General features: G+C 44.2%; 1 long non-coding RNA gene across 3 annotated transcripts in view; it reads left to right on the forward strand.

Moving 5' to 3' along the window:
• The first annotated feature begins 819 nt into the window (after window positions 1-819).
• LOC121072205 overlaps window positions 820-23,594 on the forward strand; it is a 28,036-nt gene continuing 5,261 nt past the window's right edge. Inside the window, exons 1-3 of one of the 3 annotated variants that reach the window (XR_005821059.1) lie at window positions 820-1,296; window positions 23,011-23,091; window positions 23,200-23,287. This is a non-coding gene — a long non-coding RNA (uncharacterized LOC121072205). Of the gene's footprint in view, window positions 1,297-22,734; window positions 22,949-22,986; window positions 23,092-23,148; window positions 23,288-23,594 lie in introns of those variants that run through there. The other 2 variants (XR_005821057.1, XR_005821058.1) reach the window with 2 other exon arrangements.

The raw sequence follows: 23,594 nt of genomic DNA on the forward strand, positions 1-23,594 counted from the left end.
CTCTGGCTGAAACAACGCTGCTAAAAGTTGCCAATGATTTAGTTTTCCTAAAAATCCTATTTTTAGGAGAACTTACTATTTACTGAAAATGTTGCACGGTCCCACTGTGAACAAAAGCACAGACATTCAGTGTGGCGCTCTTGCCTGTCATCAGTTGACATTTGCAGTGACATCTGCATTCTCTCTGCTGGAGAACAGCAGCTTGGAGCAGAGGATTGGAGTTCCACTGGGACATACTGGTAGGCTGCAGTCGGCCATGGTTTGAATGTGAATGCTGCCAGTGATTCAGGAAACTCCATCTGTTTTGTATTCGTACCCATGCTCTGTTTATACTGCAGGGCTTTCGGCCTGGCCCTGCAGGGGTTTAAGAGGCCACTGTGTCCCAGGGCCTGGCTTGTAGAAGTGGAGTGTGACCTCAATATCCAAGTCTGAGCTCCCAGAGAAACTGAAAGACTTGGACCTGGATTTTAAACCTCTGGATTTTTAATCTCTTTGTCTGTGGTACTTGATGCCAGGGCACCAAGTCACAGAATCATAGAATGTGAATTGGTAAAGGGTGTTCTGAGTGGCTGGGTCTATATAATCCCATATAATGCAACTACAGGACATGCTGTTGCATGAAGATGCTGCTTCATACAGTAAACAAATGCTTTGCAATTATCAGAGCGCCATATATACTTGCTAGCACAGAGAGCTGCCCAGTTTGTGGTTACTCATTCTTTTGAGCCCGCTTTTAGAGTAGAATTAAACAAGTCAGACACCATCTGGTTCCAAGACACTAAGTTTAACAAAAACAATAATAAAAGTCTGTCTCCCTTTTTTTTCCCCCTCCCCTCATTCTGGTCTTCACTGATCAGGGACAGCCAGTTCAAGTGTGCAAGTAAAATGCAAGCTGAAAGGCAGGGAGACGAGGCAGTTCTGAAACTAGGTTAGAGATTAAATGAGCCTGATATTTGGCAGCTGTAGGCAAGGTTGGATTGCCCTAGGGAAAGGGCTCAAAATGATTAATGAAATGATGTTATTAGCCTATCATGGGATTGCAATTCTGTTTGAATCCCGAAGACAGAAATTGAGAGGAGCTGTGTGGGTGTGAATGATGTACTGTAGAAGAAAGCTCAAGAACAGTTTCCCAGAAGGCAAGTAGATCCCTTAAGGCAACCTCATGTTTGTTTTATTGCACCATGTAGTCTAAAATATGCCCTTCACTACCACTGGATTGATTCATCAGCTGGTATTGGGATTTACCATCTGCAAAGCTGTCCTTTCTCAGTTTAGGAGGCTCAGGAAACAAAGAAGGTATGTCATTTTATGCATTGGTATTTGCTCTTACCTTCACTGCTGTCTATCAAACACCTGAGCAGAGCAGAAATTTTGGTGCATCAGGAACATTGGGTCTCCTGAGCTTCCTACTGCCTTCTGGAACCTCGGGGTTCGGGTCTTGTTTTGCTTTTTCCTGGCTGATTCTTACTTCAGTAAAGCAGAAGGTTGGTGTGAGTTGTTCAAATAACAGCTAATGCTGCAAGTGGTGTTGCAGTCTCAATAAGAGCTCAATCTGTTTACACCTGCCATCAACTTGGAGAGGGAAGATTTCAGAGCCTGGAGACTAGTTTGTGGGAACTCATTGTATCTGTTGTTAGATTAATAGATTCAGGCTTTGGAATGACATAACTCTGCCCTCGAGGGTCTTTTGTTTTTTGTTTGTTTTTCCCTAGTTAAGTATGCAAATACAACACTGTTGATCAAGTCCAAATGCTTACGGTACAAAATAGGTGTACAAAAATCAAACTCTTGTTGACGAGGAGTTAGTTCAAAGAACCAGTCTCTTTGTTCCCATCAAATGACTTACTTTCAGAACTGCAGACACATGCATTGGCTTTCTGCAGCCATTGTGTCCTAACGAGTGGTTACCTCCTACTGTGCAAGCTTATAGCAAAAGCTACTTGAATTGCACCACAAAGATGGTGTCTCCAAGAAATTGCAGCTGAGAGGGACACCTGGAGACTAAGTATGTATGTTAATATACGCATATATGTATATAGATATAAATATGTCTCTAACACCCAGAAGATTTTCTTCTCCCCTTTTGCTCTGAAGTTCTTCAGCTGTCATTGATTAGAAGGACACCGTTGTCTAGAAACCACGCAATATAGCAATGTCAGATACCTTCACTTTTTCCTTTCTGACATGAGACGCTTCATTGTGGCCTGGTACCCGAGGCAGTGTTCTGAGAAATATGGGACTAAGTCCTGTTCCTGCTTTTGCTGCTAGAGAAAGAGGCAGCTAGCTTTGCAGCCCTATATCGCCTCCAAGAGCTGCACAGAGAATCAACTCTGTGTTCCCAGAGGAAGGTCATTCCCAGGGTTATTTCTCCGTGGACAATAAACTTGTATGGAATGCATTGTCAAAGGACTAGGAGGTGGATTTTTAAGCAGTCCTGGGTTTAGTCCTGAGTAGCTGTGCTGTAGAAATTATGAAAATGTAGAAATGATGAAATGTAGAAATGAGGCCCCTGGTGTCAGCATTATCATAGAATCATAGAATGGCTCAGGTTGAAAGGGCCCTTAAAGACCATCTTTTTCCAACCCCCCTGCCATGAGCAGGGACGCCACCCACTAGATCAGGTTGTCCGGGGCCTTGTCCAGCCTGGTCTTGGACACCTCTAGGGATTAAACTGAAACCTCCTGGACATGGAAAACTACTAAGTGCCATGCAATCAAGATCAACCATGTAATGTTGGATTGTTGTCTTGCTCTGATGAATAGGCTGGAAAGCACTTGAGAGCAAAGATCTCTAGGATGTATCATCATCAGGAGTCAGAGAGACAGAAGAGCAGTACAGAAGCCAAGTGCACTATGGATGGCACCTGCTGAGATCTTGTGACGGGAAAAAAGAGAAAAATTTGAGAATGTCCTCAAAATTCTTAAAGAATTTGATAATTGTTGTAGCCTACTTTCCTGTTCACAGACTCATCTGAAACCATTTCCAAGCTTCTGCAAGAGCACACATTGCAAGTTCACTGTGATGCTAAGAATGAGTCAGTAGCGCAGCTGCACTTCATGCTCTTTCCTTGCTTATATGCTGCTTTAATTCTGCTGGATGAGAGATGCATATCTCAGGCCATGGGAAATGCTGACTGTTGCCGAGTTCGATTTCAGGTGCCAAACTGTGCTTGAAATCTGAGTAAAGTGAAGGATGAAAAAATACTGTTGCTTCACTGATCCAGGCAATGGGCTTATAAAATTTCACTCCCAGCATCCAGTACCTCCTGGGTACTGGACAGAGACAGCAGAGCTGCTATAGTGGTAGAGAACATGGTCTGAGGCATAAGAAACTTGTCTGGCCAAGGGACCATGGGCTCACAAATTTCTTCTTGGGGCTTTAATTTCTAAGTCCAACATAGGAAACAATGCTGACCTTCCCTTGTGTTTCCATTGATAACTGTCCTAGTTGAGGGCATAGTGATATTGGAAATTATTTAAAATCCGTATTTCCCTGTTCATTCTGGTCTTGCATTGCAATGTTTATTAAATCCTTTATGATGCTATAAAAGAATTAAAACAGCTTAATGGGTTGTCACTTCAAATATGTGTTACTTCGGCATTTGCATAACTGCATTCATGATTTTAGCACTTAACCCAAAGTCACTGCAGAAGTTGTACTTCCTTGCCTCAACCAGTGACTGAAGGCAACGATGGGGGTAGACTGCAAGAGAAATTTGTAGCAGGGTTGACTTTCCTGTGAGGTGGGCAGGAATGTTCTCCATGGTGGTAAAAATAGGCTGCTTTTCGTTCATCCAGGATAGTGAATCTGAAGCAAACTCGACTCTGTGGTCCTCCCACTTCCCTTCTTTCCTGGCAGATACTACAGCAGTAACAGCTGCTTATGGGCCTCCACTGTAAGAGCTGCTTCTTCAGTCTAGGCAGCTGGGATCTTGCTCCAGAAAAGAAAAGGCTGGGCCTGGTTCATCATCTCTGCTAAATGCCCCCGTGCCACATGACACCAAATTGGGCTGGATGGCTCATTGAACAAAACCTCCAAGTCTCTGCAATGTGCAAGTGTTTCAGTTGGGTACCTGGAGCAGAGAGCCTGTTTACCTTCCTTCTGGTTTTACTTTTTTTTTTTTTTTTTCCTGATGAGCAGTGTTGTTATGGAAATTCATCAGAGCTAAAATCTGAATGTTCTCTGCAGGAAAGTGGAAATCTTTGCTCAAGTCAGAAGAGGAGAAAAAACTTCTCTTCCCCTCACCCTTCCTTAATCATGAATGATTGGGCTTTTGCTGTAACAGTGTGAATGGTGGCATTTACTACTGCCTTGCCAACCACGACTGCTCTCTGGAATCACTTCCTCCAATATTTACTCCTCATCAGGCTGTGACCTGAAAAAGAGTTTGCTGTGTACACAGGAGCAGCTGGGCTGTGCGAAAGGTATCTGTACCCTCCAGCAGGAGTGGCTGACCTTAGCCATGTGTGGGTGTGAGAATTGGCTTTGGATATCATAGAAAAGTTTTTAGGTAAAGCCTGAAGAGTCTGCAGAAGCCACAAATACAAACCTGCTTGGCATATCAATAGCGATAGCCTAATTCTGGAGAGGAAATGCCTCAAACAGGCCACTTCCAACTGCTACCACCTCTCTGGGGAAGCATCTTTGGTTCCTATGTCTGCCAAGACTAAAGCTTCATGGTCCAGTTCAGGCCCTGGAAAGTCATCTGCAGCATTGCTGTCATTTATTTTTCATGCTATTTTCCTAGAACTTATTCACCACATGTGCAATGCTCTGTTGCTGTTGGGGGAAGGAAAACACAAAGCACTGAACATGCTATGTACTACTAGAAGTACTGTGGCCAAGTAAGCAGGACGATAGCATGGGGATGCCCAGCATTGGTTCTGTATGAGACCTGTACCCCAGCTGTCAATAGCTCTGGCAAGAAAATCCCATTCTGACAGCCCACCTGGCTGTTTTATCAGGTAGGCCAGAAAAAAAAAAAAAAAGAATAGGCTCAGAGTAAAACACTCAGGCATTTTTAGAATCAGAAGCTGCATCCAAGCATTTTCTTCCAGTGGGAGCAGATCCTTCCACCTGAACCAGGTCTTTCAGACTTCCCTTCTTTCCCCAAAACATGGCATAAGGAGCCCCCGGATGTTTCCCTCAGTAATGTTCTCCAAATTCTTCATAGCATTAACCATCCATTTATATAGTGTTTATCATTCAACCCCAAAAGTTAGAGACAATGGCTGCTGTAAATGGTGTGACTTCAGTGAATAGCTGGGACATGGATTCAGCGCAAAATTATCACTACAACTATGAAGTATACAGGTTGTCTTCAACAACCTTCAGATTTTTTCTGCCCCAAGATAAATTATTATCATGTAGCATGGATCAGTTGCATCCTTAAATAAGTAAGCAAACCCACAAAATCTGAGTCATTGCTCTTTCTTTTCAGTCATCTGCTTATAAGGCCAATATATGTGAGGAAAGGGTCTGCCTGATCTCTCACCTGCTGTGCAAGGAAAGAGCTAGCTCTTCTAGAAGTTAGGAACCACTGCCTTTGTCTCTGCTGAGAGCTGTACACACTGGCCTGAGCACTAGAAGAATTAAAACTGTTATGTGACAAAAACACTGTTTCACCACCCAGGTATGTACCAGTTACAATTTACCAAAGCCAAACTTGTTTCCCTCTACATAAAATAAGAATTGTTAGGACTTCTGTATGCAAGCCAATAATGCTGTAATGGTGGTAGCAATGCTGATTCCTATGGACAAAACTAGTATCATCCTATGCTGACATTGCTGGCTCCTATCTGACTCTGAAGGACGAGTCAGGCCAAGCTCTAACAAGCAGTAATACCCATCATTACTGTTATCTGGAAATGGTGTTGAGGAGTGACTGTCAAATATCCTGTTGCACTCACAGTCCCAGTTCCACATCAGCTTTCTTAAAGCAAACCACTTTGTATCATACTTAAACTCCCTATTTTGAGTTATGTGACTGAATGCTGATTTTCCAGTAAGTGACAATTAAAAAACAAACAAACAAAACAACGTTCTACAGTTCAAACTCGACTGGTAGTTCTAAAATCAGAGTCAGCTTGCTGCCTGTCACTTTTCAGCCAAGGTGATAAAATCCACTTGGACAGAATTTTGAAAGCTCTCTTTGAAGCAATAATTATGGGATCTTGTATTCTGCAGGACTTGAATGCAGAACAGCCTACAAGGAATCTTGAAATCATCTACAATTTGCTGGGTCTCCTTCCACATGAATGAAGAGGTTGTAAAATCTGCCTGAGAGATCAGCCTTTTTCCCACTTTTTTTTTTTTTGATTGCTTAAAAAAAAAACCTTGCTTTGTAAAGCTGCAGTGCCTGTCTTTAAGGCTGCACTTGCACTGCAGTTTTTCCAAGAGGAACTTGGCAAGCAAGACAGAGGCTTTATACTCTTGACACTTTGTGTAGGCTGTAATAAATGCCAGTGGGAGCTGCATGCTTAAGGTATGGATCCCCAAAGAGCGTTGAACACAATCAACTCAGGGTCCACAATCCTTCTTTGCTAACTAGGAAAAGCACTCTCAGAGTAAAACCATCTGAACAACGTGCCTAACTCCTGTCCATGTACAACTGTATTTTTCCCCCAGATTTTTGAAGATGTTTGATTTTCCTTCATGTCATTCAGTATTGAGACCTTTGCCTCCTACAGCTGTCTTCTAGTGTGGTATCTTGCAAAGGGTGGGAAGGTGTTTTGTGTGATTTGTGGGTGTTTAGGCAGACAGCAACCAGGATTTTGGTGTGGTTTGCACCCAGTTTCTGAGCGACGTCGCTGCGGCAGAAGCAAAACTTCCTTTCAGCTAGCCAGCATACGTGGCATGCTGTGTGTCCTTTCAAAATAGCATCAAAATTGTATTGTTGGCTGGGGACCTAGGTGGGACGAGATTAACTTGTCTACCTGTGTACCTGAAGAATGACCTTCTGTAACACATGTAGCTAGAGATTTTTTTGCACTCGTCCAATGATTGTTTAAAGCTCTGATTTTGCTTCTCAAATTAGAGCTTTATACTATGTTAAATACCCTACTTATTTAGTATTAGCTAACAGCAATAACCAATTGCACCATAAGATAGGCTGGACCGATGGGCTGAGGTCAACTGTATGAAGTTCAACAAGGCCAAGTGCCGGGTCCTGCACCTGGGGCGCAACAACCCCAAGCAGCGCTACAGGCTGGGAGATGAGTGGTTGGAAAGCTGCCTGGCCGAGAAGGACCTGGGAATACTGGTTGATAGGCAGCTGAATATGAGCCAGCAGTGTGCTCAGGTGGCCAAGAAGGCCAACAGCATCCTGGCTTGTATAAGAAGCAGCGTGGCCAGCAGGTCTAGGGAGGTCATTGTCCCCCTGTACTCGGCTCTGGTGAGGCCGCACCTCGAGTACTGTGTTCAGTTTTGGGCCCCTCGCTACAAGAAGGACATGGAGGTGCTCGAGCGAGTCCAGAGAAGGGCAACGAAGCTGGTGAGGGGTCTGGAGAACAAGTCTTACGAGGAGCGGCTGAGGGAACTGGGGTTGTTTAGCCTGGAGAAGAGGAGGCTCGGGGGAGACCTCATCGCTCTCTATAGGTACCTTAAAGGAGGCTGTAGAGAGGTGGGGGTTGGTCTATTCTCCCACGTGCCTGGTGGCAGGACGAGGGGGAATGGGCTCAAGTTGCGCCAGGGGAGGTTTAGGTTGGATATTAGGAAGAACTTCTTTACTGAAAGGGTTGTTGGGCATTGGAATGGGCTGCCCAGGGAAGTGGTTGAGTCACCATCCCTGGAGGTCTTTAAAAGGTGTTTAGATGTAGTCCTTAGTGATATGGTTTAGTGGAGGTCTTGTTAGTGTTAGGACAGAGGTTGGACTAGGTGACCTTGGAGGTCTCTTCCAACCTAGACGATTCTGTGATTCTGTGATAATTATATTGCAGAGGAGCAAAGTGCATTCCAGGAACTCTCAACTTTTACATCAGCTCCAGCTTGCCCATGGCTTTCATGCTGCTTTCTTTCAAACTTGACAGTTATTGGTGTTTTCACAGAAGCTTTGTCATAGGAATGTTTGTTTGTGAGGAGTGATGATTGCTCTGAAATAGTACAACCGAGCATGTTCCCTGAAGGTTTTGCTGAGACCTGTTCGCACAGCTCAGATCCTGGAGCCAGCTGGTATTTCAAATATGCATGAGCCATTGCTGTACTCATGGGCTATTTACTTCCTATTCTGTGGTCGGGTTTTCCTTTGTTTTCATTTTAATTTCTTCATTTGGGTTGTGAGATTCTCACCAGAAAAGTACAAGTGGAGAGCACAGACAAATCTCAGTTCTGACCATCACTGGCTTGATATCGGCTTGAACACATCATTGACCCTGGCTGGACTTCAAACTGTGCCAACAAATACAGCGCTTCCCATTATAATTAAAAAACTGTCTCATGAGAGATTCTCAGTATGCTGCCTATATTTAAGCAACAGGGAGGAGAATGCCAATGGGATCTATGGTAACTTATAGGAATAACTGCAAGAAACCCCAAACTGTAGATTGAAAATTACAGGCAAAAGCTTTGTAATCTTACCAAAATAGTATGGGGCACTGCTGTGAGCTGTCTGTGAGGGAGGATCCAGCTCGTGTCAGACCCTTGCTTCAAGTTGGCACTTCAGCTCTAGCCATGTCTCTGCTTTTCTGTGTGTTTTCCTCAGTGTCCTGTCTGGTCGTAAGTCTGCTGAGGTTCCTTCCAGTGTCAAGAAGCTGCCAAGCGGACGTTGTTACGTTACTTGTTAGAACACAGGGAAAAGGACTTATGAAATATTTTTAGCAGTCTCTTCCTGCGGTACTGCTTACGCCACAGAAGTTGAAATGTAAACTCAGAGCTTCGTGCAAGCTTTTGAACTGCTAGAGACATCTGTTGTTAGTGCCCTGGGCAGGCTGTGCAACATGCAGTGCTGCTGACAGCAGGCAGGAGAAGCTCTGTCTGGACAGCGTTAATCACAGCCCTTGGCAGGCTGCGTGGTTGAAGCCAACCACAGATGGTTGCTGCCCGTTCTGCAGCCCTCCCTTCAAGTGCAAACTTGTAGTGTGTTTGGTGAATCAGTGCCATTTTAGCAGGTTCAGAAGGCCAGTCCCTCTGGGAACAGGTAAAGATCCCACTTAGTGGGTTTAAGAATTGGAGGTCGCTTCTCTTGCTGTTGTTTTTATGTTTATGTTTTATGCTCTTACCAGGCAAGGATGCCCATAGTTCTCTACTGTGACAGGCAGCTCAGATTTGATTCTCCACTGTGCTTCTCCCCCATGTTGGGGTATGATACGAGTCCTTTTGACCAGCATCTCATGTCTTTAAAATGTATTTTATTTGAAGGAGCTCCACTTAACAGGAGAAATAGCTGTCTTTCAGCTTGAGTAATACTTCTTTATCTCCTTGCAATATCATTCAATCAAAATATCACAGGGAACTTGATTAGGAAGAAATGTTCATCGTTACTGAAAACATTCTTTAACATCTTTGCAGCTGGAAAGGATCCTAGAAATACCGTTGTTCCTTTTGTTGTTTTTATCAGTAGTCATTAACCTAGCTAACTAGGGACTCTGTAATAATCAATTTTGTTTATGCTCTTATTAGGGTACAACGGAGGGAAGACAAATCTTACAGCTCATTTTTCAGTGTATCTGTCTAACAGAAATGTAACTGAAGGTCATCTCAGTTGCCTAATCTGAATGGTTCTGTAACATCAGCCAGGCCCTTGATGTTTTCAGTGTTAAAACCCTCAGTAGAAAACAAAGACCTTCTCAACCAGTATTTCTAGGACTCCCAAAACACAGTTATCCAGTTCTAACTAGTTTTAACTGCTGGAATAACACTTAATATCCTTTATTACTTCTGAGAAGGTAGGTTTTTTTAGCCCAACAGCTTCTCTTTGAATACAGACAACTCACCTACTGATCAGTTTGTGAAAAGCAATTTGTACTGGGTGTAGGTGCCAAGGTGTTGGTGATGGGGGGCTGCATTTGTGGATGGGGAAGAGGTTGAGGAGTTGGGAATGAAGGGGTGAAGTTGGGCTTGGGCAATGGGAGTTGGGAGAAGGTGGTGTTTTATTTTTTTGTCTTTGTTTCTCACTATCCAAATCTATTTTAATTTGAAATTAAGTTAATTTTCCCCAAGTCGAGTCTGTTTTGCCTGTAACAGTACCTGGTGAGAGGTCTCCTTGTGTTTGTCTTGGCCCATGAACTTTTTCATCTTCTTTTCTCCCCCTCCGTCCTGTTGAAGAGTGGCAGTGAGAGCCTCTTGGCATCTGTTGGTGTCAGCACACCACACAATCTTACTTGTCTAACCCAGTACAATCCAAGATGTAACACATTGCTGGTATTCCCAGCACACTGGATGGTGGGTGGTATGAAATATTGTTGGAGTTTTCTGTATTTGATATATGGGGGAAGTTATTTTTCTTATTAGTCTTTCTGTGCATAGATCCTTTTTTTTTTTTTTTTCCCTCGTCTTCTCTCGAGTGATGTAAATAGAAGCTGTGAAACCCCTTTTGTCCATGTTTCAAACTAATTTTTATCACTGATGTTGATATCCACTTCCCATTTTGTTATAGGCAACTTCTCTCAAGTCATGGCTTTGTGGTCATTTAACAGCCTTGGACAATGCATAATTCTTTTTCATGCTTTTCTATCTAAGACAATCTCACAGACAATTTTGATCACACCTTTCCTCCACTTTGAATCCCCCCCTTTTTTTTTTAAATCAGGTGTTACTGGTGTGATTATTCTTTTCACCTATCTGTCTTTTAATGAATCACGACAGTCTACTCCTGAAGTTACCTTTCATTCTTGTGATGTTCTCCCAAATAATTTCAACCATATTGTTAATGAAGATGTTAAACAGGACTGCTAGTAACTTGCTCTCAACTAGTGTTTTGTGCTGCTGATCACCACCTTCTGGGCTTGGCTCTCCAGCCAGTTTTCAGCCCATGAAACTGTCTACCTCCTGAGCTGGTTTATGAGGATCTTACGGGAGATGGAGTCAACGATCTTACAGAAGTCCAGGTAGACGTTATCCAATGCTCTCCCCTCCTCCCCACAGTAGAAAGAGGAGAGATGATGGTCCTTCCCTGCTGCTGACAGTGAAGATGGCACAGAAGGTGCCATTTCTTTCCTACACTGTTTTCTACACTGCTGAGCTTCCCTTCCTTAGGTCATTAGCTTGGTATTTCTGTGGGCATTCATTAAGGCTTTTATGGTGAAGGTTTATGGTTAAGGCTTATATGGTGAAGGTTTTATGGTGAAGGTTCTTCAAAATTACTCTCCCCCAAGCTTTGAAGAACTCAAAGCCTTTCTAATTCTCTTAGCTTACACTGCTACATGGCTGGGACAGGGCTTGTCTCCAGACAAGCCACGGCAAAGGTCTATAGGTATTTCCTCCAGGAGGGGCAAGTCATGGGAGGGAGACAAACTACTGATGTCAGAGAAGACAGACAGTTCACATAGGGACTGCCATCCATTTTATGCTTTGGGTATCACCTGTCATAAATTTGTCTTGCTCTCCAGATGGCATTTTAGATAAGCTAGAATAGAAGAGAAAGTTCTTCTTCCTATTTTGTGCCCAGAAGGCCAAATTCTACACAGCCCTGAAAACAGACTGGGATAGAGACTAAACAGCTGAAGAACGTGCTTCCCCCTAAGGCTATATATGTCTAAATGGCATTTGATTCTATTAGTGGCAGACTCGTTAGTATTTAGAAAAGCAAGAGTGGAATGCAAGCTTATTTTGAACAGAATCAGCATTGTGGTAGCCAAAGCTCATTAATAATGAATTTTATCAACTGTTCACTGAAATTTGTTCTGCCAGCAGAGTGTAATTATCTGCAAAAGTGATGCTTTTGCATGAAGAAAAAGCATTCTACAAAATAACCTACATCGTTCCTTTTCCAACAGTTATCTTGTATCTGTTCCAGAACAATTACAATGCTGTGTGAATCCATAAGGTATTTTTGAGCGTCTTAGTGGAGTAATCATTGCAACAAAAAGTCCTGAAGGTCATGATTTTGTGAAACATCAGTATGGAGCACTGAAATTAGCTGTTTAGCATCTTCATTGCTGATGTGGTTGATGTGGCAGAGGGCCCCCAGCCGGGAGGAGCGAGCAGAGGGCCGTGCGGCCACCCAGAGGGACAGGGACAGGCCGCAGAGATGGGCTGGCAGGAGCCTGGGGGAGCCCAGCCAGGAGAGGTGCAGAGTCCTGCCCCCGGGGAGGAGCAGCCCCAGGCCCCGGGACACGCTGGGGCACCCAGCTGGGAAGCAGCTCTGCAGGAAGGGGCCTGGGGTCCTGGTGGGCACCGTGCCGAGCACGGGCCAGCAGCGTGCCCTGGTCACCAAGAGGGCTGGCGGCACCGGGGCTGCGTTAGGCACAGTGCGGCCAGCAGGCCGAGGGCGGTGATCCTTCCCCTCTGCTCAGCGCTGCTGTAAGGCACCTGGAGCCATGGGCCCAGGGCTGGGCCCCAGCACGTCCACGTCCACAGACACCTGAGAGGAGGGCACAGAGCACAGAGCCGGGCTCCATCCAGCGGTGCCCAGCGCCAGGCTGAGAGGCCCTCCCCACCTCAGGTTGTCTTGCTTTGTTAGTGAAAACTGTCGGTGACAACAGTCAAATAGCTGAAGACGTTGTGTTGGTCTTAAGCAGTAATAGCTGATTCTGCAAAGCACTTGGGAGATATCGTAGGTATTTGAATAAGAGTTCATGTACCTTGCCTGTTGCTATGATGCTGTGTTGCCTGCTCAGAGGAGACAATGAGAAGACAGACAGGTGGCCAGGTAAAACCCGCCGGCAGAGCTGCTTGGAAGCTTTGTAAAACTGAAACTTCTTTCCTTAGAAACTGCAGCTTAAACAGCATTGAGATGTGTTGGTTTTTTTCAAGTTTTAGTCAAAAAAACTTCCCTGTTCTGAAGTGTTTTATAAAATATTCCAAGTTGGGTAACTATCAAGTTCACCTGTGCCAAGATGGCAATTCCAAGCATGCTGTTTGCATCTATGCAGAAATGGAAAGAGGCAGCAGAAAGAGGAACGATTTTGTGTGTCTGGATCCTGTGTCAGTAGGCATCACTTTTGCTTTCCTTCCTCCAGCTGCTCTCCAGCAGAGCTGCCTTCTGCCCAAAGCCCTTGCACTGAGCACAGAGGACAAGCCCACGACCTGGTTCCACCAGGGCCCCTTTCTTTGTGGTATCAGCACAAGGCTGATGGATGTAAGTGGAGGGTGGAGAGTGTGGTCTGCCTGTGCCTGGAAACATCTAAGACACTCATCAAATGTATGAGACTGGTGAAAGCAAGAGTGTCCAAAAGCTTGCGGTCCCTTCTCCAGCCTGTGCACTTCAAAGTGCTGTCACACTGATACTTAGTGGACATAGATGATTAATTTCATTTCCTCAAAGCAACCTTATATTTTGTCCCCACAAATGGCCATGAGAAAACTCTTGAGCTGGGATAAAGGGAATTTGAAAAGGAACCTGTCAATGCCCTGGTGTTTGTCTTCCTTGGGAGCTTGCAATGCCAGAACAACAATCCCTAATCTAGCATACGCTTGTCAGAAACTTGGTTAAACTCCTTGCACTGTGTTTTCTGAGGAAAGCCTCGTGCAGCCTCATCCTACAAAAGGTGAACTCAAACACTGGTGCAAAGCTCACATGTCTGCAGAGAACTTACTGCTTCACAATGCAAAAGTTTGGGCTTCCCTTGTTTGGCTCACACTTCATAGAGGAAATAAAATATTGTATGGGCTTTGAAATGACAACAATGAAGTCTCAGGCCATGTGTTGGCAGCAGAGATAGGACCATGTGAGATTGCACTGAGATCGGACACATTATGTACATGATTGCAGAAGGAGACTCGTAACTGAATCAGATTCATTAAGTCAATCAACATAAAGTTAATTTCTGCAAGACTTTTTACCTCTTGTCCTCCACTCATAGATTAGAGACAAGCCCTGTCGACAGCTGCCTACCAGACAAGAGGCATCTGCAAGGTGAAGCCATCTGCCCTATTTCTCGCTGTATAAAAGCAGCGTTTTTCTGGCCAGTGGGGGATAGGGAGGCTGCATTCATGTGTTGGGGTATTGGCAGAAGAAGAAAAAGAGGCTCTTGTGAATCCAGGGTTAGGTTTTTTTGGTTTTGTTTTGTTTTTCGGTGCTTCTGCTAGTACTAGTGCAAGCAAAAAGTACAGTTGGCCCAGCTCACTGAAATGCCTCGGCTAACAAGGAAAATCCTGAACTTTATCAAATTTATGGCTTCCAGAAGAACAGATATGTCAAGAGAGCCACCCTTACAGACAGCATTTTGGTATAGGCTTGTTTTCTTGCTGCCAGGTTCAGTGACCTAAGTAAGTGTGTTTGGAGGGTAAGCAGTGGAGCCAGTAATTTGCTGTTCTGGGGACTTCTACCTGGCTGAGCAGTCACTTGGCATAATACAGTGCTGTCCAGTTTTTGCCACCCTTGATTGCTCAGGCTAGTATTAATGGATTCAGTGCTTGCCAGAAATCACAGAATGCTATAAATTTGCTCTGGCTGCTCAGGTACCTAGGAGAATGTTAATGAAACAATCAAAGCTGAGAAAAGGTGAGCTGGGAAAGTTTAATTGGTAAAAATGGAAGAAATTTCAGAAGCCAGCTCAAGTAGGGTTAAGAATCACAATGCGATTAGATGCTCACATCTGTCAAGTCAGAGCAGGGTTTTTAATTTTCAAGACAGCCTTCAGATTAGCTATGCCTTGGCAGGGATATTATAATTTATTATTTTTCATCTAATTGAGTGAAATGGTTGTCTAAAGTTTGGCAAGTGTATATCACCCAGGGACCCATCAGGGAGATCAGAGCATTTTCCTTGCTTTCAGATCTTGGAGGCTGTGTCTCAAAGGAAAGTAATCTGTCTAAGGAGGCTCAGTTTTTCTAATAAAAATTACTTCACTTCTTCCCTACTGTATCTGCCATAAATGTCTATCTTTGGCTTGCAGCCAGCTGTGTTGAAAGACGATGGCTATGCAGCATTGCGTAGCTGCGTTAGGAGCCAGATGAACTCAGGTTGGGTCATGGCCTGTGTATGTGCATGTGCTGCCAGTCTCATGAAGACACAGCCACGTAAATGCTGTCCCTGCCACTTTCGAGTGGGACAGAGTCCCACAGGAGCTGTCTTCAAATGGCTGGGGGCATCTTAGGTGGCACAGGAAAGGGGCGACAGACTAGAAGCTGTTTGTAGAAACAAGAAACCCCACTCTAGATAACAGCAGAAGTGGAAAAGTAACTCTGATTCAGGACTCGGGGAGCTTTTGGAGTTTTTTAAGAATCTGGCAGCCTGCTTGGGGATGAGCAAAACACATGTATCTGGAGCTCTCAAGAAGCAGTATCTCTGTTCACCTACATTTATTTATTTACTATTATTATTATTTTTAATCCTTATTCATCTGCTTTCTTAGCTTTAAGAGCTTTAAATAATCTTTCAGGTGGAGTTGAGTATGCAGTGTGGGTATGAGCACCTGGCTGCCTCCCCCAGATTTCCACAGGTTGGCAAAGGGTTTAATATCTCTTTAGTATCCCAATGCAGTTTGCAAAGCACAAAGGAAAAAAACAGATTCAAAGCAGGATTCAAGGGTCAAAGAATAAATCATGGGCTATTTCAAATAATTAAAATATTTAGATACTTAGTGATCTATCAAGAGGTAAGAGAGAGTAATATGACGCTTTGTCTAATTTGTTTTAGAGCTGGAGTTTGAGCAGTCACGTATAAAACTACAACCCATGAATTAATCACAAGAAATGTAACTGTATCTAGGTCAAGTCCACATGTGAACCTCTAAAAAATTTTATCTTCATTCAGCTTTTTCAGGATTATCTTTACTTCTGTTGCCTCAGGAGAGGAAAAATTCTTTGATTTAAGAAAAAAAAAAAGGCATTTTTTTTAGTTTCTTTTTAACTTCTCCTCCCTCTCCCTCTCTCTCTTTCTTTTTGAAGTAGAAAGCTTTTTTCTTTGAAAAGAACAAAATATTGGTTTTTTTTGTGTTTTTCACTGAAGGTTGCTCAAATTCAACCAGTCCTATTGTGGCTGTGAAGGAACCATGAAATTTCATTACTGTTTTTCCACACAAAAAACAACTGAAGTGTCCAAGGTTTAGTTTTGTCATTTAAAGATCTCTCTCTAGAATTGCTGTCTGTTTTTTTTTCTTTCTATCCCTCTGCAACTGCCAGGAACTCAGAGCTTCGGGTTTACAGAAATCTTTTTTTTGGGAATGAAACCAATTAAAATTGTGAAGAATCAGAAGCTGCGCTTTTTGGTTAGCACTAAAGTTTGGCCTTGTATTCATTAGTATGCCACTTTACAGAACACAGTCAGCTTGGATGTACTCTTTCTCACTCTCTGATATAAATGAGGCAGAGTGAGCTTTCTTGTTACCAAATACTCTGTTTCTAGCTGAAAATCCAAAGGTATTTTTTCTCTGTGGTAGACACTGCTAATGTGTCATCTTTTGCTGATGCCTCCCTGGTGAGGCTCAGCCTCAGGGCTCTGTTCTAGAGACTGAAGCACTGGGCTGCAATTAGTCTTACATTTTCCCCAGTGAGATATTAAGCTTGATTCCTATGTCAAAAAAATGCAAGTATTTGTGTTTGGGTTTTTTCTGTGTGTGTGTGTGTGTGTGTAGGGCACAAGAGCTCGCAGTTCTGAGATTCAAGAGATTGGGTAGGGTAGGCATGAGACCGACTTGGCTAAGTCAAGACCTCTTAGCCAAATTAAAACACAGAAACAAAGTGCATAGGCAGTGGAGGCAGATATCCTGGGAATATTATAGGAATATGGCCCGGGAGTGCAGAGAGGGGATCAGGAAAACCAAGACACAAACGGAGCTTGGCTGGAGATGTAAAAAATAATAAGAAGGGTTTCTTCAGGTACAGAAGACAGCAAAGGAAGATGAAAGAAACTGTACACCCCAATGAGCAAAACAGGAGAGCAGGCTACAGCTGACATGGAAAAGGCAGAGGTCCTCAACTTTTTTGCCTCAGTGCTCTACCACACAGCCTAATTCACAGAATCCAGAAGCAGGGACTGGGAGAATGATGAGCCGGCCACCGTTGGAGAAGATCAGGTCTGAGACCATCTAAGAAACCTTGGGGTGCACAAGTCTGTGGGACCTGATGAGATGCATCCAAGGGTCCTGAGAGAAGTGGCATGTGAAGTTGCTAAGCCATTATCCATCATATCTGAGAAGTCCTGGTGGTCTGGTGAAGTTCCTAGTGGCTAGAAAAGAGAAAAGAAACCTTTGCTTTACTTTCCCCAGCTGCAGTGCAGGCACAGAAATTCACCAAGCTTGTCTGAGCTAGGGAACAGAGTGATGAGCTATGTGGGACATGGTGAATGGTACAAAGAAGACATGCTCCACTCATATGCTAGTGATTGCTTTTCATTAATCTTTCTTCAAAGATCCTTAAAGTGGCCATAAAAATAAGAAATGAAACATTGTTTTAGCTCCATTTTTTCTCTTTAATGCAGAAGAAAGCTCTTAAATTTCTAAAGGGATCTGATGTTAACATCTCTTCAGGTAAGAGGCATCAAGAATAGTTTCCTATAAATCTTTCACCTTTAGAGGACGTGTACAGAAAACTGGAGTTTGAGAGTGTGTCCAGAATATTTTAAGACATTCTCTCAGCAAACGATGCCTGGGATGTGCCAAGAGGGATGAACTCCTGGAGCCATCCTTCGGTATATTCCTTACTGCCTGAAGAGAACCTGGCTGTCCCAGTTTTGGCAGCACCGCACCAGTGTGAATGCAGGGAGGTGACTGTTGTCTGATGCCTACTGCAGGGGTCACTTCAACCATCTTGTGGGTCAACCTTTAGCAATCCTGTAGACTGATTAAGCGCAAATAACTGTGCACTTAAAAGGTAAATGAACAGGAGATAGTTGGGCAGAAGGAGGAGTTTGAAAGAATCTGCCATCCTCTGGAAAGCTTTCATCAATGCTACAGGTGTCCTTCTGCCTTTGAAGGGTCTTCATATATTGCCATGTACATTCCATATATATTATTTTCTCATCACACAAGTCTCTGCCTAGAGACATGGTCTTGCAACTGCTTTGGTCATTTCATTCATCTTTGCGTAAAGAGCACATCCCGTCTAGTGTAAATTCTTGAAAATGAGGTTAGTGCTTTGAAGAGCACTAGGTTGTAACTGCGTGGATGGTCAGATTAGCTCACAGGGCAAAGACTGCTTGATGCTGAATACAGCTGAAGCGAGTTGGATGAGAAGATTCCCAGCTTCCATCCCACCCTGCCTCAGGGGCTGTGTGGGTGTTAATGATGCTGTGAGCCCAGACAGCCCGCACACTGATCGGAGAGACCACTGGAGGATACTGATGGTGCCACTCATCTAGACAGCTCATATGTCCTCTGATGGTGCCGATTTTCCCACACAAACCATCCATGGAGATCAGACTTAGCTGCGATGCACAGCTAGAGGAAGAGTATGAAACACGTTTGTGTGGCATGAGCAGACTGAAAGTAGCGGAGCTGCACCCCCACTATGGTGCATGGGGCTCTGTTTTCTCTCCATTTTGATAATTCCAGACTAATTTTCTTAGCAAATTAGTCAACAGAAAACAACAAACATGCACACACACGAAAGACCTGGACAGGGAAATGGGATGTACTTGTGTCCTGATTCTAACCATATGACTTATCCATATAACTGGTCACACTAAAACACTGGTTAAAATGCCTCTTTATTTTTACTGCTACCAGAGATTGCAATTTGAGTCAGCCTATAAATTTATCTAACTGCTCTGCCTTGTCTTAAACTTGATCTTTTTGCACCAGGGACTGCTGCAGTTGCTGTCCAGTGCATTAAGGCCGGATCCTTTCCCTCTCAAAACATCATCCTCTTGTGTCCCTGAGTTATTAGTCACCTCCTCTGTAACCTGTCCCCTGGAGCAGCAATGAGGGAGCGGTGGCAATGTGGCATCACAGTTGATGCCATTTCATTTATCTCATGAAGCCTTGATTAAACTCAAGAGGGCTCCAGCAAAATTGCCGCTTGTTCTGACCCTGCTCACTGGGAACCCAGGCACAGCCCTTGCCCTTTGCTGAGGATGCTGGCAAGTGCTGTGATGCTCAAACACATGAACAGCAGTGGAGTTTTGGGTCTGGGTGTCCTCTTTGAGCTAAATTCGAGTTGTCTTTGCCTGGCTACTTCAGCTACAAAGGCTACAAACAGCACCTGTGCTTTTCCAAGTGCCCTGCTAGTTGCAGATGCGGCTACTCATGTTTCTCAAGTGGCCCATGGACAATAGCACAGCCCTAAATAGGAACAGACCCTAATGACAAGCGTAGTCTGAATAAATCTCTCTTCCTCGCCAGCTTTCCATTTTGATTTCGCTTTCCTCGGTGACATGCATTCACTCACCACGACCAGGAAAGCACATTTATTTTTGGATGTGTAGCTAAGCTGGCAGCAGCGTTACGTCTTTTAGGCTCTCACTTGCTAGAACTGCAGAGATAACTAGCTGCTTTTTCTTTCTAGTACCAGGAATATTTGAGCTTTGTGTGACTTTTCAGTACAATTTGCAACGAGGTGAGGAAGGAGCAGCAGTGTCCGCTGCTGCTGCTGCTCTGGCTGGCCTTCAGCACTCAGACCCGGGGCAGTAATGGGGAGCTGGTAGTGGTGGTGCTGGTTGTGGCTGTGCATTAACAGAAAAAAAAAAAAAAGAAAAAAAAAAAAAGTGGTGTTAGGACATCCAGTCTGGGAACTACCCAAAACAGGGACTTAGTTTGGCCAGGCTGTGGTGGCTGAAATTTTTAGCAGGTTTGGACATAACAATAGTTAGTGGGGTGAAAAAGGTGCAGTTTGGGTTGAAGGAACAATGTAAAGGGGTTACCTGCTAGCAGGAAGATAGGTTTGAGTTAAAGGCAAATATTGAAGCAGTTGGGGAACATAGCAGTCATCCCTTTGTGTGGAACAAAGAGGCTGCAGGTGGTTTTAATCTCCACCTCCCCAGGGGCTGGCATGGAAATTTCCAGGTGTGTTCTGCTGCTGATGTTCTCCTGGTGGAGCTATGACCTTTGGGTGCCTCTCAAACAGAGGCAGGCAGGTGTGTGTGCCGTGGTGGCAGAGTATTTAATTCAGGTTTCTTCCATTAGGAGCAGCTGCCCCCTCCACTCCATGCTCCCCTGCTGCAGCTCCGCCTGTGACCTGCTCCACCAGCAAACAACAGAGCCATGTCAAAGTTAAACTACTGCTGCTTTGTATTCTGGCTTTACCCTCCCCAGATCTGCAGAGAGAAGGGGGGACAGCCGCTGGCTGCCTCCAAACATTGAAGGCACTGAAGCCTCCCAGGACCTATGGGACTCCTGCCACCACCTCCTGACAGATCTCAAGGCACAGTGCAGCCCTGACCCTTGGCCTGAAGGTTCCCAATCTTGAAACATGAGTTTCAGGAACAGAACAGATGAAAGCCTGCTGGTTTTGATGCGCTTGTTTTCACTGCGCATAGGAGGTGTAAAGCAAGCTGTGCTTGAACTCCTCGTGTCCACCTCCCACTGCTTAAAATGTCTTAAAAAACATGGATCTTGCTGACTGTGGCTGCCTGGGTTGGAGAGCAGGAAAACCATACTCCCCTTTGTCCCCACAGAGTGTACTGCAAGAAGGGTTTAGGTAGGATTAATGTTATAAAGCTAGAAAGCCATTGCTTTCCTCTGCCAGAGCTGTTCAGTGTGGACTGGAACAGGAGACAACCTGCCATTTTGACTGCATTTGCTAGTAGATTTCTGGGATTTTTCTTTCTCATCCCTCGTTGGCCTCCCACATGGAAAATAATCCTTCCAACATGCAGATGGCAGCTTCCTTGGGAGAGGGGCAGGCACGTGCAAAAGGCTGTATTTTAGTTTATTCATAGAACATATGTATTGTCATTTGGAGGGCGTTACTCTGAGTATTGTATTAAAAATAGCTGCAGTGTTAGGGTTTTAATTCTCACCTTTTTGCTTGCCTGATTTCAGAGTCATTTGTGTTTTACAACTCAACTGTATTTGAGACAGCTAGTCTAGCTTTCTGTGAAATGTCTACCATGTTCTTCTCAAATCAGATTCTGTGTTTCTAGTTGATAACTAAAACCACGAAGAGACTTGACTTATTCTACAATATTGTAAAAAATTGAAAATTTTATTGTAGAAAATTGGTGCAGACACTGGACACCTATGTCCTGGGCTGAATGTTGGTACCTAAAATCACAGCTAGTGTGTAATGAATGGCAATGCTGTTACTGTATAACTGAACACACAAGTTGTAAGTGGTAGAAGTGGCAAAATCCACCAGTAGACTGTCAAACTGCTGAAAGTAGGCATTAGAAAAAAAAATGTTCATTTTTAAATCTTCTGTTTTTTTCTCCCATTATTTTGAGTGACACCAGCAGCCTTCTGCCCAGAAAGTCCTGCACATCAGGCCTGCTGGTCTGCGTGGAGAAGAGATGAAATGGGAGAAAGAACAGAAAGAAAAATGAGCTTTTTGAAGCAGTATAACTCCCCCCTTCCTCCTGCACCTTGTCCCCCTTCATCTCATGGTTTTTAGGAGCCTCCTACCCCTGCTTGTCTTTCCCATGGGGGAAAAAAAAAAAAAAAAAAGAACGAGCTGATCATGTCAGGGATGCTGCTTCCATACTGGAGCAGCAGCAAGGTGCTGTCCCTTAGCTTTGGCAGACCACAGACTAGTCTGCATGTTTTTGGGTCTGAGAGTGAGCAATGTGGACAATGAGCAGGCTTCCAGCATTTTGTTCGTGGCTGTCATCAGCAGGTAGCTTGGCATCTGGCTGGTATGCAGCGAGACCCCGTGGAAATTGTCTTGTGTGTCCTGGCATCATGGTTAGCTGGGACAATGACACCCGGACACTAGAGCCAACAAGTCACCAGGTGCTGGCTCTGTGGCTGTCATGTCAATGAATATATAAATTCAAGCCCCATCTTTGCCATGGAGTTATTAATGGGAATTATCACACTCACTTAGTAGCTGCCATCACTTAGTAGATTAACCTTTATCATGCAGCTTTGCCATGCTAGCTGCACGGCAAAATAATTACTTTTATTAGAATCTGTCCTTGATTTAAAGCCATGGGGGAAGCAATTAAATTTAACAAAAGGCAAAAGCCGTGACTTCTAAATGAAGATGGATGGCTTTTGTTATCTGTTTCATAAATTTTATTGTGTACAAGTATTAGAAAATATTCAGTCATCTCTTTTTTTTTAAGTATGATATTAGACATTTTTACTCTAGGGTTCAGTTGAACGTCATCAGTACTTGCTCCGGGACTCAGCTCAGAAATAAAGCTTTGTATAATTTAAACTTATTGCAAATGACTTCCAGGGGGCTTTGAACTTGATCTGCCGCTTGCTTCTCAAACCTTTCACACTTGTGTTCAGCACAGAGCTGAACACTTACGATTTCTTGGATCACGCAATCTAATCATGGATGGATCACCTCTAGCTAATTAGGTGGCTTTTTTCTTTATTTTTTTCTTTATCTTCCAAGATGCGCCCTACACTTTTTCAATTAATATTATATCAGTGAAAAAGAGTTGGTCAGTGTGTATCATATGTACTTGTGTGAGGACCCTAAGTGTGTTAGTTTGCAAACAGTTCACAAAAAACAGACACCACATGCACATCGATTCTAAAATTATGGTGGTGTCTGAGCTCCTGGGGAGAAAATCTGCCCTAGGTCTTCCTTTAAACAACTTCTGTGTTTGCTTGGAAAGCTTGGCATGCCTATGGATTGGCATTGTGACTGTTGAGATCACCGCTAGTGGCAACAGAATGTTTTTTGTTTCAGGTGGAGTCAGATCCACGTAGCTGCTGGGGAATGGTTTCTTCTGTGTGGGAGGTGGAGGTCAAGGTTTCTGGAGTCTTTGTGGACTTGCATGGCACGATGGATCTCAGGGGTTGGTAATGGCCAAGGTAATGGCCACATTTGGCCAAGGGGAGCTTCTGGCTTGTTTTTCAGGGAATCATAGAGACTGTTCTGAGGTTTTCACGAATGAGATGAGTGCACTGGCATCAACACTGGCTCCGTGGTATTCTCCAGGTACGTTCAGGTTGCATCAGTCTCAAAGTTGGTGCCTGCTCTGCTTGCTTTGTGCAGTCACACTTGTGATAAAGGAAGACAGGCCATCCTGTGACTAGATGTGGACAGTCCCTTCAGATGGACGGAGTGTGGCAGTATTATCTTATCATGACGCTTACCACGCTGCAGGATCCACCCTTAGCTGAGCCCCCTTCAGGTAAGCTCAACTGGCTGCAGGGGATGCTCCTGCAGGTTTGAAAACATAAATCAGGCTGCCCAAAACAGTCCAAACCCGGACTGTAATAATGCTGTGAGGACAGCACAGTGGTGTAACGACTGCTAGGGAGAAGAGGGAGGCATCTCCAAAGCTGCAGTGCTGGGAGGACAGTGTCTGCGATTCAAGGCCTGTTAGGACTCAGTACTGCTTCAGAGCTTTCATTTTGTTTTAAAACAGACTTCTCAAAAGCAGGAGAAAACTGTATTAAAGAGCAGCGTCCAAATAAGAATTGTTTGTCCCGCTCAGG

The sequence above is a fragment of the Cygnus olor genome, chromosome 6, assembly GCF_009769625.2.
Source record: "Cygnus olor isolate bCygOlo1 chromosome 6, bCygOlo1.pri.v2, whole genome shotgun sequence".
NCBI lineage: Eukaryota > Metazoa > Chordata > Aves > Anseriformes > Anatidae > Cygnus > Cygnus olor.